This window comes from Rhipicephalus sanguineus, chromosome 7 (assembly GCF_013339695.2).
Source record: "Rhipicephalus sanguineus isolate Rsan-2018 chromosome 7, BIME_Rsan_1.4, whole genome shotgun sequence".
Classification (NCBI taxonomy): domain Eukaryota; kingdom Metazoa; phylum Arthropoda; class Arachnida; order Ixodida; family Ixodidae; genus Rhipicephalus; species Rhipicephalus sanguineus.
Window position 1 is genome coordinate 38,045,545 of NC_051182.1, and position 16,686 is coordinate 38,062,230.

Here is a 16,686-nt window from a genome sequence, read left to right on the forward strand (position 1 = left end):
ATAAATCTTGAACATCACACAACATATGTCTCTATGCAGGATCTGGATTTGAGAGGAAACACTAGTTTCTTTTTTTTTTTTTTTGCGATATAGCATTATCTCGAAAGTCCTGAGAAGTTATGATGAGTGGTATAGACCTTCGAGGTAAAATTCAATTTAACATAGATTCTTTATGTTACTACAGAGCCTGCAGTCAATCCTGTCCTCATTAAAGTGAGACACTATTTTTATTCAAAACGTAATAAAGCGCTGTAAAGGTGGGTGTAAGACATGGACTCGCTTCTTAGCAATAATTTTGCTAGTGAATATATACATGGAGGGATAAACAGTATGCACGTGTGCATGCCTCGCACGACAGCGCAGCGCTTTTAAAAAAATATGCATGACTCAAGAGTGTTGTTCAGAAATACGTGGGTTCCATTTTGCTATGATCCTCGCTAAAACAGAAAACAATATATGCCTTGGCATTAAACTTACGTGTAAACGTGCACTATTTTAAATCAGTTGTACGGAATCGCGCATGATTTCCTTCTCATTACAGTAAACATATACCTCGAATCTAAAGTTGTTTTTTATGTGTTTTCGAACAAAATGATCTGGCGCAGCACACTAGTATAATTCTGAGCAAAATGTTATGCCTAAGCTCATTTATTTAGGTCTTGGATGTGCCATCTAGCATCATATTTATGCTCATTCAAACTCTTTCATGGTATTCACGGCACACGTAAAACAATGAAAACCGTAATAGCGGAACCAGTACTGCTTCCAGTTTTCTTACAAATAATTGTTCCAATGATTAAGTACAATTATGTTGAAATATTTTGTCGTTAACGGAAAGCGTGCTCGTCTTTACAGAGAATGACTACTCACCATAGTCTCGATGATGAGGTGCTGGTATACCTCCATTCGTGAAATAACAGACAAGTTGCACTCATTACAACTTATAATTTATTAATAATAATCTACTTAGGACGAATCAAACAATCTGCTTTTGCCTGTCACGTTCAATACATAGCGCTATTAGACGCGCATTCACACCGTTCAACCTTCATAGCTTTGTCATACTTCAGGTCTTAAAAAAATGTAGACACAGAAACCTTCTATAATAATTGTATATTTTATGTGTGAAGCCGTATACTTGGGACCATGATAAATATCGAAAACCAAAAAAAATTCGAAAAGAAAAAGGAAATCGTGTGAGTGCGCCAGCTACGCGTCTGCTTCGCCCACGTCGTCTTTGCGCCTTTCGTTCGAGCAGCATGCGATATAAGTCACGCATCGCATGTCATCGCAACGCTGGCAAAAGAGCTGCAGCGAATCGCTAGTCCCGCTGAAGAAAAACCGCACTCGCCTGCGTGTCAACAAACAGGAACAACATGCACCCGCGCGTGAGAAATGGTGCAGTTCAATGCCGAAACAGCTCGTGGAAGGGATTTGACATTTCGGGACCACGGAGTGGAAGCTCAACGCCCTTGATGCTGTTATGTTTACTTCGTATCTAATTCCAGTGTGTGGCTATCGCATGAGTTGTTTCGGCATTTCGGGTAATCTACGGTTACTTTTCCATTCCTTGGCATCGGACGTTCAAATGCTTGCACTTTGTACGCGGTCGCTGTGATCTAGCGGTTATATTCCCTCAATATCGTCATCATAGTTGCCTTATACACCTCCACCGTCAGCTCTGTGCTGACGTTTTGCTGATGCTTATCGCGACAAGTGGGAAAAATACACCGCACAAAATTAAAATAAATTACCCAAAAGGCCGCTTTCCTCTCTCAAACTTCGTCACAGGACTTCTTCTACGCACTCAAAGCTCCTGTTGTAGTGAGTTTACCGTCTGATTTTGGTGACTACACTCTTTTAGCACACTCTGTTAGAGGATGGTTATCAGTGCCACTGAGACAATGCTGGTCTCACAGTTCTGAGCTGAAAATGCGGTCTTCTAAATACTAAAGCTAGAGGAATGGTTCCATCTTGGCGGCATCACGAGGTAATTAGACTGATGCCGCATTGGATTCCTGGGCTATCGCCTAACTTGTGCCTTGTTTTTCTTCTTCCAGGCTGCCATGCCTGCAACACCCCATAGGCGTTCCTTCTAGACCTACGTCCAACAGCTGTTCCGCATCACTCGCTCGATAGCATGCAAAAAGGTAGTCACGCACCTTCATACGTCACACTCACCTCCCCTGCGCCTGCCAACTATCGCATACGTCAAAGAAGGTGGGACTGCGGAATGACATTGATGTTTTCTCTGTCAAGGAAATCCTAGGCAATGTCAGCGCAGTGGTGAGAAAATGTGGAAAAACCGAAAATGCTAGATTCATGTCCTATAAAGCACACAAATGTATTGGCATCCTGCGCCATTAATTCCGCGTACAGCATCCCTATCACGTGTGGCGGTGTGTATATTTTTCACTGTGGTCAGTGTGTAAACACGCACCTCGCGGAGCACTAAAATGCCACAAGAGGTAATGTTTGCTCCTCACACTTGGCAATGCGTTGCAGAGAATGCAGGTGCACCGCGGAATTTGCGAGCGGAACGATGCTTAACCGCCACTGACAACAATTGATGCATGTAATTTTTGAGGCCTACAGAATAAAAATCCAGGTCATAAATGCGTTAGTTAGCCATCAGCCGCGCTCCAGGAACAAGTAATTGCTTTCTTAGACAAAGCAAATTGTAGAAAGCCGCGCGTTAACATCATTTTCCTCGTCCGCTCATCAAAAGATAACGTTGTACGTGACGCTAGCTGGCTAAGAAGAATTATATTTCACACTCGCCGTCCTTCCTACGAGCGGCGCTGATACACCGCCAGGTTTGCGCGCACATAAATGCATGATTAAGTGGACGAGGGGACGACTGCCGTCGTATCTGAAGTGGTAGAGCATCGGGAAAGTTATCTTAAGGTTGCAGGGTCGGTCGCTGCGGGCGGCAAGTTGTCCTTTCGTCCATTTTACTTTCTTCACATCTATATCATAATCACTACAATACACTGAAAACAGTATATTTAACGTCCACTATATTTTTCTTGGCTTCATTATCTGTTGGTTTTTATTAAAGTCTGAAATGACCACGTCGTGGTACGTGGCGCCAGCTGACTAAAAAAAGAATGTTCTACACTCGCCGTCATGGCTACGAGCGGCCTTGACACACTGTCAGGTTTGCGGGCACACAAATAACCAATGAAGTGTACGAGGGGATGATTTTCACCGTATCTCAATTGATAGGCATCGGGCGCGTTATCCGAAGGTTACAGGTTCGGTCCCTGCCGGAGGCGAGATGTTTTTTTCGTTCACTTCACTTTCTCACGTTATATCAAATTACCACAATACACAGTACAATTAACGCCCGCCATACATTCCTGGGCTTCACTATTTGTTGGTTTCGATTAAGATTGTATCAAACAAAGAAACAAGACCGCAAAATTCCCTTCTTTCATTTATACATGTACCATGCCACTTATATGTCTGTTTATGGTGCTTCGACCGATCGCACAGTAAAAATAGTGTATCTAACTTACGTCTCGTGGGCCTTGTTCGTCTCGTTATGTCTAAAAGAGAACAAATTTAAGTTTAGTAAATAATCTGCAACATATGATCCATATCCGCCACATAATATTTGGTATCCTTTCAGAGACTGCACGCAGTACCAGCTGTCATCAGGCTCTAGTGAGAGTACTCAGAAGGCCTGAAATGTCGTTAATGGATGTTGCGTGAGAATTTTACTTACTCGTGGTAGGTTCTTGCGTGGTTGCTATTTTAGTGGAAGGAAGAGAACGCAGTGTTATTCAAAGTGCAGCACAGATTCTTTTAGTTACTGTCTTCACATATATTACCCATACATATCGTGCCCCAAAACCACGATACGATTATGAGGGACGCCGTAATGGAGACCTCCGGAAATTTTCGAGCACCTGGGGTTATTTAACATGCACCTAAATCTAAGTACACTCGCCTGAAGCATTTTCGCCTCCATCGAATATGCGGCCGCTGCGGCCGGTATTTGATCCCCCAGACCTTCGGGCCGGCACTCGAGTACTATAACCGGCCCGCCGCGGTGGCGCAGCGGTTATGGCGCTCGACTGCTGACCCAAAGGTCGCGGGATTGAATCCCGGCTGCGGCCGCTGCATTTTCGATGGAGGCGAAAATGTATGAGGCCCGTGTACTTAGATTTAAGTGCACGTTGAAAAACCCCAGGTGGTCGAAAATTTCCGGAGGTCTCCACTACGGCGTCTCTCATAATCATATCTTAGTTTTGGGACGTTAACCCCCAGGTATTATTATTATTGTTAATATACTTGTCCCTTATGATGCAGAGCGCACGCACGTTTCACGAACACGTGTGCACGTGTGAAAGAAGTTCTTGACAGTTCCTGAACAAGGTCATCATCACCGTGATCAGCGAACACCAGCAGCTGGTCATGACTTATTATCGGATCCGGTCGTGATTGCGGTGACGAGGAGACCATGTGTAGTGAAGTATGAGGTATAGTACAGCTATTGGAATTCGTGGATGCCTCGGTCATTTCGTCGACAAATTGTCTGTCGATAGAGCAGGCGCCATGTCGGAACCTGAAGTCATCCTTCGCGTTGGTGAGGTATACGCCGTTGAGGCTTCTAGGCCTGGGTAGTGCTACGTAGACCAACATCAGTGGATGGCGCTATTCTTATTTGTAGACTACCTGGGCGTATGTGGCCTACGTAGCCTAGTATACAAAGCGGCTGTCAATCAGTCTGGCATCATTCTTGGTCAGCATGAGGCTATGTAGTGTCTATTGCTTTCTTGTAAAATTAGGTAGCAAGCACCACAACCACAATTGATGTTGCACCGATATTACGCCTGCATATGCTGTTTTTCCAAACCAATTTATAGACCTGGCGTGGCTCCGTGGTAGAATACCTGATTGCCAAGCACAATGCTTGGGTTCGATTCCTGCTGGGATCCTAATTTTCATTCTTTCCATTCGTCCCGTCAACGCTGCCGATGTCGGTTTTTCTTAACACTCTCGCATTTAAATTACCAATGTCTGCTCTCGCCGTGCCTGGGTAGTTATAAACTGCCAATGACCTTTGGCGCATACCCGTACACCGCGGCCCGTGGTAAACGGGCATGTGCCACACCTGTCTGGAAAAATGGTTTTGACGACGTACGCGACAGGATTTTCATGTTATTCGTGTCATGACCCGACATTCATATTCGTGAAATCCTCTTACCCTCCCACGCCAATTTCGGCCTACACCTTGTTAATGAGGCGATCATGAGAGTATCCAGACGTAGGCGGCTAGATAGATAGATAGATAGATAGATAGATAGATAGATAGATAGATAGATAGATAGATAGATAGATAGATAGATAGAAACGCTCAAAGTGCCAAATGTTCGCTAAGAAATGCTTCGCATTTAAAACTTGTTAATTATTTTTTAAAATATTGAATTGAGGGCAGGTATTCCTATTGAGGGTAGGTAGTAACCGCGAAGCCGAACCATGAGAGTGAAATAACTAGACGAATAAGGATGGGATGGTGCTCATTCGGCAAGCATTATCAAATCATGAATGGTAGTCTACCACTATCTCTCAAGAGGAAGGTATATATGTGCCTATAAGTGTGTTTTTGCATATGTGTGCCCGAGTGTTCTATTTTACATGAACTGCCTTGTATGTTTTACTTTAAGATATGTGTTCAAGTTTCACTCAAGGGCTAAGGAGTCGCCGGCGCCAAAATTGTGCGCCAACATCTCCTTATATATGATATCAATAAAAAAACAGCTGCATCTTACCGGTACTTACCTACGAAGTAGAAACCTGGAGACTTACAAAGAGGGTTCAACTTGAATTGAATACGACGCAACGAGCGGTGGAAAGGAAAATGATAGGTGTAACCTTAAGAGACAGGAAGAGAGCAGAGTGGGTCAGGGAACAAACGGGGGTAAAGGATATCATAGTTGAAATCAAAAAGAATAAAATTTATATGGGCCGGGCACGTAGCACGTCGGCAGGATAACCGGTAGTCAATAAGGGTAACTGACTGGATTCCAAGAGATGGCAAACGCGTGAGGGGGAGACAGAAAATTAGGTGGGTAGATGAAATTAACCAGTTTGTAGGTATAACGTGGCAGCAGAAAGCACAAGACCGGGGTAATTGGCGGAACATGGGAGAGGCCTTTGCCCTGCAGTGGGCGTAGACAGGCTGATGATGATGATGATGATGATGATGATGATGATGATTCCTATTACAAAGATAGTGCATTCGGATTTATGGCACAGATAATTTTTTTTTAATCACAACAGTTGCACGTAGTTCGAGAAATACGTCATCGAATTTGAAGCGCGAAATGCAAACTGATCGCGCAAAGCGCGCACGAAACCCCACTGTTCTGCTTCGTCAGACCGGAACTCCCCGTCACACGGGAGTGACGAGATTTGAATAAACGCGTGTCGCGGCGAGATGTTTTTGTGAAGAGCTGCAAGTCATCTTAAAACGTAGCCAATGCTGCATTAAGTATGAATTGTAGAAGGAGATCCGTTAGTTGAATCAGTTTCCACAGATCTGTAAAGCATTACTGCTCAGGTGTTTCTTTACTGATTCCGTATATGATAGCGCTATATTGTAGTTGTGAAGCCATTCTAAAATTAGCAGTGATCTTAACGATACAAAGCTTGATCCAGAAACGACTTAGCCAAGTAACACAGCCTAAAACGGCCTTTCATAAATCTCTATCGCACGTATGCTTTATTCATTTAGTCATCACTATCAGATTTTTGGTAACATATAGTCAGCCAAAAATGCCGCTGAAAGAGGGTCTTGTATTCGGAGCCGTTGCAGTCCGTTTTGCAATTGCTATACATGACTTACGTTTAACTGAAATGTCCGGCGATTGTTATGACTTTGGTAAAATTTGTTAATCACTTGTCGTTGTCGCTTTAGGTGTTTCTGAATTGGAGGAAATACAAATGAAACGTCACAAGGAGAGGCATACGAAGACATTTTAACCCGTGTGTGTTAAGGCGTATAATTGTAGTATACTTAAGTTGTGCGGAAATTTTCTGTCAGCCTGAATATTCAACTTCTGCTACTTCTCGACCATTGTGTGCGGCTGGTAATCAGCTAGCCGTATAAAGAAACGTGGTAAACGAAGCATTTCGTGCCGTGGCGATGACCACTTCTCGATACGTCAGCTTCAGCGACATTGTATATTCAATCACGAAATCTTCATAGTTAAATTACCATAGGTTTCAAACTTACAATAATCATGTAGTGCAACTAAAACTAAGGTCAACAATAATCAAGTAGTGCAAATGCAGTATCATCGCTTCAAAGAAACAAGCGAAATTAGAGAGAGATGTAGGTGTGAACACTATAGCACATGCACTACTGTGCATAAGCAGCAAAAGACTTTACAAAATAAATGATTTCGCAGCAGCACTTTCAGCCTTGTCTCGCCTCACTTCACCTCCTTAAAGGGGCCCTCCAACACTTTTTTTGAAGCGCCTACATCGGTGCCGACCCAGTGGGGGTTCCAAGGGGGGGGGCGATCACCCCCCCCCCAAAGCCACTAACTGCACCCCCCCCCCCCTTTCCCCCGCTCACCTTTTTGACAGCAATTTTTCGGCACGTGGAATTTTTTAGGGCGCTGCGGCGACCTTCGCTGTCTGCGGCGAGAAATGCACCCATTAGTTCGACCTTTGCGCTGAGCGTGAAACTGGCTACCTAATTCCAGCTTTTTGGAAGCGAGCTAATCGCTTCCTACCCGCATTCTATTCTACACATTCAGACATGAAAGACATTTGAATGATTGCCTGCGTGAGCATGTCAACAGTGTCAGAAACGGAAGAAACGGTTCTCCAGTCATACATTGTACCGTATGCGCCCGCGCGTTCCAACGCACCTGGCTCAGGTGAAGCAGTAGGGCACACGTCCTCCGCTCACTATAATGACAGGTGATAAGCGCGGGGAGACTCGAGCATCGCGTTCGCATCTTGCCCGTTTGCGTGGCTAACGCATCGCTTTGTAACTCTTCTGTGCTAGAAAGAACATGGCGGCAGACGCCGGCTGCGCATAAGACGGGATCGGTAGAGGAGGCAGATGTCGCTCCTTTAGCGAAAGTGAAAAATCAAGGAGCTTTAGTTCCCGTGGCACTCGAGGGATGGCCAAGCGACGTCAGCCTTATGCCTATCGCAAAGGTAGAATTCCTGGAAGACACCAGCACGGCCACAAGTCGATGTTAAGGGGGTACCTTTGTATGTTTCGATAAACATTTTGTTTCGTTATTTCTTCTTCTTTCCGCCTTTCGCAAGTGTGTAGTGACGTCAGCCATTGTGCTGTGCAAGAGTACAGAAAGGAGGTGCTCCTTTCTGTTGGAAAGGTCTGTTGGACCAGGCTCAACTAGTAAGCAATAGCGTCCGATGACCCCGTGAATTTCATTCGCCGTAAAACGACCACATGAGGGAGCCTAGAACCATTGCCGTGAAACAAGGCTCTTTATCCGATACGTTCTTCTACATTGGGTTGTCTGCCGTGTTGAGACTGCAGTTACCTTATCAGCTGCAGAGCGATGCCGACTTGCTATGATGTTGGCTGCTCAAACGTAGTTGCAGAAGGAGACAAGTATGTTTGTTGTTTGTTCCACGAGAAAAACGAAATATCACAGAGCGATGGAGATGGCTGCGTCTTATTGGGAAGGAGAACTTTGCCACCGAGGGAGGCTTTGTGACGTAAGTCGATCATTAATATCTGCGTTTTTACGTGCCAAAACCATCATACGATTATGAAGCACGCCGTATGGAAGGCTCCGGAAATTTCGACCACCTGGTGTTCTTTAACGTGCCCTGAGATCACACAGTACACGGGCCTCTAGCATTTCGCCTCCGTGGAAATGCGACTGCCGCGGCCGGTATCGAAACCGCGACGTTCGGGTGAGTAGCCAAGCACCGTAACTGCTACACCACCGCGGCAAACGTAAATCGAGCATAATTGCTATTTCGTGTAGACTTCTCGAAGCCGTTTAGATGAAGGTAAGTCTTGATACTGCTTGATACTGATATTTAGGTTAGACGAAACAAGAAGCAAAACCGGTGACAGTAATTAAAGCAAAATCTTCAATGGTCCCGATAATCTTTCTATTTCCGAACATGTAATGCACGCGCAAATACCTTTCACCAGAGTCCTATTTAAAGAACACTAGTTTCTCTGTCGCGTTTCAAGCAAGCACTTCAACGCAGCATGCGATGAATGAAGCAGAGTACGCTACCTTGAAAATCAGATACAGACCTTGCTGCGAAAGAAAATACCTTCGCCTTCTCGCCTTCTTCCCTTCAGTTACTGCGAGTTGCGCAATATCCCCCCGTTTGCATTGGGAACTGCCGCCTCCCCCCCCCCCCCCCCCCCAGAGTAGGCTCCTGGATCAGCCCCTGTGCCGACCGCATCAACGCGTAGTGGTGTTCGCCAGAACTATTGCGGGCGGAAATGATGACACAGAACGCTGGCGTATGATTGAATAATTGTGACGTTAGAAGTCATCATGGCATTGCATCGAAAAAGAGATTATTTATTGTGTTTCGTTTTTCTTTAGCATGTTTTTCACTAACGCCGAATAGACTCGCTCTTAGCTTTAAAACTGCAGCGCCGGGCAAAGAATGCGTCGAACGCCACGGCGATGGAGGAAACGCGCAAGGGACGCTCCAGGCGCTGTTGTTTGAAGAAACGGATGGAAAAGAAAATGTAAGACCGTCTATGTACACGCTGTCGCAACAAGAAAAATCACTGAAACTACAAAACATGATAGAGGCGTTCGCGAGCTGTCTCGTTTTGCACGTGTGGCTCACTCTGCAAGCACCATATTGTTTATTGCTATCACTAGAGTGTACTAGAATATTTCTATCGCAACGGCGTCCTCAGTACGTTGGAAATAACGGGCAACAAGGTATGGAAGCTTCCCGTACGTAGGACCTTTCAGTTCATTTCATTGGGGCGTCATCAAACGTCACAAGACGAGTGAAACGTGGTCAGGTGACCCCGCGAAAATATAGTTGATCGTAGGCCTCCATTTTATTGTATTTTGAGTTTCCTAGGCTGAGTAACTTCGGACTGCGCCCCCTATCGCATCTGTTCTTGCTGCACTAATCTCGTCAGCCTTCAGTCTATGCAACCCGCAAGTAAACAATGTAAAACAGTGAGGTCTGGAAAAGTGTTAGACGGCCCCATTAAAGAATCGTATTATTTTTAGCAATTGCCACTGCACAGTTTTTTCAATAGATGGATGGATCAATAAACTTTAGTTTGGTCCCTTGGAACGCGCCCTAGTCCATTTCGGGCCGCTCCCACGTCGGAACAGAAATACCAAGTTTCTCTGCTGCGTCGCGGGCCATGTGGGCCTGCTCATAGCTGTTGGAACGCGTAGCATAACTCAAATTTCGCTGCTCACATTATCATATTCACCTGGGCGAACGCATAACCACGATTACACTCACTAATTATCAAAATTGCCTTTTTGAGTGGCGAGTTCACCCTCTCTCGGAAGGTTTTGTCATACAAAGTCCCTTCTTGATTCATGGAGTCCATTTAAGTGTATGTGCCCTCATTTCTCGTGCATCTTTGGTGACACGAGTGATCCTGATTGTATAATTGATGCGTGAATTTTCATCGTCAGTGATATGAATGAGCTTGCATTTTTAATTCCTAAACTTCACTGTATGCTTGAATAATGTATTTGGAATACTGCTTTCCTGCTACAGTAAACATGATGTATGCCACGTATGGGTGCTTCGATCATCTCAATCTTGCGCCTAATTTTCTTCTTTGGTTCAAACGACAAAAAGTCACGCAGACTTACCCTTCATCATGTCCGTTTATTTTTCACTACAATGCTACTGTAGTAGGCAAACGTTTGACAATTCTCGGGGATCCATATTTTACCGCGCTTCATATTTTCTTCTTAATTACCGCTTATTGTATCTCGTTAAGGAGGATTCTCTTGCCCATAATAATTCGTTCATGTTTTTATCGGTATGATTTTCACATTGTTTGTGACCCCTTTCTCAGCTATATTTAACAGAGCAACTTTCTTTCATTGACGCCATTTTTGTTTCGTACATTAGTACAGTATAGGTACACACATATATGTGCAAAATTGTTTTCAACCGCATTGTTAAAACGCAATACATGACAGCAGAATAAAAGGCCTCTTAATTGTTTCTCTACTCATGGGCTAAAGAAGTGTTAAGATCCTCCCCTTGTGGTAATCTTGCTACTATTTAATGTTTGGGTTCAGAAAAAAAACAGACAGTTACATATAAACAGAAATAAAACAGGTCGCGTGAACGCTGTCTTCCACTAGTATGATAAGTGTTCACAACAAAAATTGGGAGACCTGTATCTGAAGCTGTCAGGAAATAAAATATAGTCTCTCTTGATATTCACTGCAGGGTCACAAACCTTCAAAATACAAACGTCTGAATGATCAGTATTAAAAATTAGGAGACATTTCTGATTATCAACTCGTTTCTATCACAAGGTCCAACTCATAACGCTGCAGTAGACTTCAAAAAAAAAAGAAACAAGGCATTTTGTTTAGAAATTCTAAGTTCAAAGTCGAACATGAGCACTCAGAACACCAACGCGGTTGTCGGGATGGCAACGCAATGAATTTATTGGGATTGACTGTGAGAATATAAAATACAAATAGGATTTTATGTATTCTGTGCCAGTCACTCCCAGAATAAATCAATAAAGCTCGTATGCATTAGAAAGGTGTATGCACAGTATCTATTTATATCGAGAGGATTCACTCATAATGATATACTATATGTATTTACATGCATATAGTTGGGAAGCGATCATTTAGGTTTCTATATAATTGGCCGCGCAGTCTTAGGATAAATTCTTCAAACAGAAATAATAAATCATACTTCGATGAAGGAAAACGATGTATGATGTAGACATTTCTTTATTAGTAGTGCTTCAGCTTGCAGTATATGTTTAAGATATCAAAATCTAGGCAGTATGTTATTCAGCCCGTAAAATGCTCACATAATTTGAGCCTTGTCATCTCTAGTCTACATACATCTAACTAAAAATACCTTTATTTGAAATGGAGTGCCACGACACAATACAGAACAAAGCCATCCATAAGTTCTAAGAAACCTAGTAGGCACTTTATCAAACCTAGTGATGGTACCCAAGTGTGCAGTTGAATAGTACTGAATGTTTTCTAGATCTTTTGCGCTCGCATATGGAGTAATTGTTTACAAAACTAGTCGACGTTGAAGGTATGTGGGGGATAAGCTTCTGAATATTACCTGTCGTAGTGGTGCTGCTGCGGGTTGTGGAAGCTCCTAAAAAGGAAGGATATTAACTGATATTCAGTAAAACAAATGAAACCGATAAAATCTTTTTGGTCATTAGTAAATTGCCGAGCTCGCAATTACAGATGAAAAAACAAGTTGAATAATTATTTTTCATTTAAATGCTCCTAAGAGCACATGATTTCTGATTATTACCTGATGTAGTGACACTGCTGCGGCTTGTCGAAGCTCCTAAACAGGAAAGATATCGTCGAGTATTCAGTAAAACAAACAATAGGTGTAATGTCACCCCTCCCCTCCCGCTCCGAATTTGTTCACTGTCCCTCCCCTTGTTGAAATAAATTGCGCGACTGCGGCCTGCTGGCTGAGTTGAGCTTGAGATCCCTCCTTTATTCAGCGTAGTTATCACATTCCGCACCACCATATCACGTAAATCATGGCTGGCGCAAACGAGTAGTGTTTGTGCAAGTTATATTTCAAGTATATTAAACTATCCTAATACGTGGGTTCACAATATTTTTTTTTACCAATCAAAACCGAGTGGTGAAATATCTGCCCCAGTGAGAGCCTAACTTATATACTTTTTTTAGAGAAACTAAACCCACTATTTCCTACATCGCTGTATTACCTAGAGTCGCCTAATTAAAAACTAGTGAACCAATTAGTAATGTCCATTTTTGACAGTATAGCGCAACTCGGTATTTCGTGATACTGACATAGGACAAGGGCAGACAAAATGTACTAGTTTGAGAAGCAGCATCGTTAGTCGACAATCAGCTACAAAAGTACCCACACAATGCTCACCTGGGACAGTCGCATCCTCACCGCAGCCGGTAGGTGCTTTTAAATAGAAAAAAATACATTGTTACGATGCGGCTGCACTAGTCTGGCATCATGTAAAATTGACAAATTTGTAACAACTTAGAAGCTGTATTATTTTCTCGAGGTATTTCAAGGATTCAATATCTCTAGAAAGTTAGCGTAACATGGTACACAGCAGCAAAATGTCTACACACTAAAACTCGGGCCTCCGTATGAACAGAAGACTGTGTAGAAAACATTGCAAATACGTTATCTTGATGTGAAACAGCTTATAGAATTAGTTTTCTTCAGAAACAATTGCTCTAAGTTTTAGGATACGACTTTCACATATTTGCTTTGAACGATTTTAAATATTTGAGTAGTCGCCACATTTCCTGAGCACGTCGCCTAATTTAGAAACATTTGTTGGCCTTGATACTTTCCTTTAACGAAGGGGTGCCATCGAGTTTGAGGCTTGTGTGTTCTTCGTTGCACACGTTTCTTATCGCTCTAGGAAGAATGATAGACGCTCCCAAGACTCATGTTTCTAGCTCAATAATTCATATCGCCTTATTCATCTCAACTACTTTCGGTTTTGGTTTCTGGGCACTGAGTTGGACCCTGACGTCACTGCGTAGGACGCCTCAACACGTGCGCCCACAAAACAAGGACGCACGCAGTGCTGCATCGTCTCATCTAGCACACACACGCGAGCAACAATCCGGATGCCTTCACTTGCTAAAATTTTCTAATAGAGAATATTAGCGCGCACGGTATTCCGGTATACGCAGAGATGTTTCCAAAGTAGCGCATTACCGGACGATGGTATCAACATCTTGTCACGCTCCGTGTAACCACATTTATAGTTGCATTTCTTTGTTTTCGCCGATTAAGAATGGCGAAAGAGTGTTTGAAAAGGCAACACACTCCGATCTACGCCACTACCAAGAATTTACACCAGTAGAGAAGTATAATACGTTAGGTTTCTGCAGCAGCAATTCTGTGCTTGCCTGGTTCATCTTCGCGCCATCAGGTGGCCCCACTATCTGACCTATCACGTTTACGGCTACGGCAAAACGCAGAGAATTGTGCGCACGAACTAAACTTCGCTAATGTGCCTTCGCAGGTTCGCGTGACTATCAGAAGAACTTTGTGAAATGCGAGCATGCTTGGCTACTTCGGCAATAGGCTCAGAAAAAAAAAACGAGTGTAGGTCGTAGCCGATGCTCTCTTGGTGTGCCCGGTGCAGCGAAGCTGTGGGTCACCACTCATTGCGCGTCACTCTAATGTGGTCTGACGTCACTAAAAGTTTCGTTACGCTTCCTAGACAGTGACGTCGGGGTGAGCTGCGCTAGCGATGGTCTAGATTATGAGAATGACGATTTAGTCACACTCTAGAAGTCAATTAAAATATATTCTAAAGGTTTCCTGTGTCCAACACTTCGTGCTCAGTTATCAAGATACCGTAAAATGTTGGTGTATATAAGGTAAGGGCATTTACTTGAATGGCCAACTTACTAGATTTTCAAAGTTGGCTTGCATTACCATAGATCCAAAGAAATGCAAGAAAACCATTTTCTAATTTTCTGTGGAATGCTTCCTTTTGCCGGTCTATTAGAGTCAAATGAAATATAAACATTTTATTGCGTTTTCCTAATGCATAATATTGTAAGCAAAAGACAGACTTCCCGCCGAAGTTATTTACATTGAGTGTTAGCTTGTAAAAAGTTACTCTAAATGAAGTTATTGGTACATCTGAACATCTCATTGTCGTTACCTGGAACACTGGAATTTTCCTTTTTCTCCGAGTCTGCGGAAGACGCAAACAAACGAATTTCTTAGGATAATGTACTGAATATATAATAAATAGCATAATAGAACTATTACAATAGGATTTACCAGCAGCTGTTCCTTGGTGCACGAGAACTGAAATGAAAAAAAAAACATTATACGGCATCTGTCAAGAGGAACCTTTAAAATTTTATAGCTATTTGCATGTCACGTAGGTCACAGGTACTTCGTTTATTTTTTTATGACCTTCCCAGCTTTATCGTAAAACGATACAGTAACCCACAAAACCTAATTTGGCAAACTCTCTAGCTTGTATTCTGTTGTTTTCTGTATGAGAGCCTTGATATTTATATTCAAAGTCGAAATGTACAATATTATAGACTTGGTTCGCAAGACATGTCACGTTCTCAAAAAGAAAGGGGGGGGGGGGCGTGCCTTTAAATGCACAGCGATTGATACCGTGTCACGACAATTAGCTAAGATATCGCAACATACATTCTGACATAATGAGAAGGTGCCTAGTCAAAATGTGTTTTTTTGTCAAGTGTTTCCATGTAGTCTCTAACGTGGATGGCGCGTATAGAGTTCGCCTCAGTTTTTTATAGAAGAGCACCATATGTACGTACAAAAATTAAGGCAGTATCGCACTAATGGTGTCAAGCCTGAAGGAAGAGCGGAGCTTGGTGGCCTTCCTTGTTTCTATTTATTTTTCTCTTTCCTTATCTTTTTCTATTTTTTTCCTCTGTCTTTTTATCACTTTTTCTTTGTCTTCTCACCATCCATTTTTTCCCTCTATTTTGCTCTATCTTTTTCTCCTTTTCTCTCTATTTCTGGCTTCCTCTTCCCTTCTAGCTTCGCTTTCTCTCTCACTGTTCCCTTCTCTCTCGTTGTGTGCTTCTCTATATTTCTCTGTCTTCCTCTCTGTTTTTCCTATCTCTTTTTGTGTCTATATCTTTCTATCTCTCTCTCTATTTCTTTCTATCTCTTTCTATATGTCTTTCCCTCCTCCTCACCCCAATTCCCTTCCTCATCTCCTTGCTATAATACTGTTCAAGGCTTTTATTATTGCGATAGCAATTATATGGACAGTCTCGGCTGGATTTTGCCGTCGCCGTCGCCGTCGTCATGCACCGTATATGTATAAGTATGTATTTATATATAAAGGCCCCAAAGAGAAATAACTCAGAAAAATGCTTCCGAAGTGCGGAATCGAACCAGGGACCTCTTGCTCCGCAGCGAGCGGCGCTATCCACTACGCCACGAAACGCAGATCCTCCACGTAGCTAACGGCGAGCGTTATATACACACCATTTAGCGCTGGACGGACTCGGAGACAGCAGGCGATAATAAGCGTTTCTTCATTACCAGCGAGGTGGCGCTAGGAGCCCGACGGGCGCATTTAAAAGTCGTCGGCGAGCTCGCTCGCTTCTTCTTATATTTGCGCATGGGAGAAGCTTGCCCTTCCGCTGTCTGCTCGCGCGGTTTTCTCGTGGCGAGGGGTAGAGGAATGTTTCACGCTTTCACCGTGATGTCCGCGCTCATGTTACGGCGCGTACGAATGTCACTCGTGCTCAGGGACGCCGCCAAACGAACAAACAGAAGATGAGCGCGAACTATCAAGTGTCACAGCTCGACACTTGAAACAAGCTAGTTTCCTTCGCTGCTTCGGCTGCCTTTGCAACAGAAGCGCTGTTCAAACTGAGAGTATCCATTGGCGAGCCTCACTTCGTATAGCATTAGTTCCTTGCTATCGCATTCATTGTTTCGCCCTTGCGGCGAAACTGTGACTTT

The 16,686-nt window shown here is 43.4% G+C and overlaps 1 long non-coding RNA gene across 1 annotated transcript; it reads right to left on the reverse strand.

The window, feature by feature from the left end:
* Positions 1 to 863: 863 nt before the first annotated feature.
* On the reverse strand, positions 864 to 15,036 carry LOC119399400 (uncharacterized). Its single transcript, XR_007416717.1, has 7 exons — positions 15,004 to 15,036; positions 14,882 to 14,914; positions 13,108 to 13,143; positions 12,499 to 12,534; positions 12,298 to 12,333; positions 3,522 to 3,551; positions 864 to 900 (listed from the first exon to the last, which is right to left on the reverse strand). It is a non-coding gene; the product is annotated as an uncharacterized LOC119399400 (long non-coding RNA).
* Between the last annotated feature and the right edge of the window lie 1,650 nt (positions 15,037 to 16,686).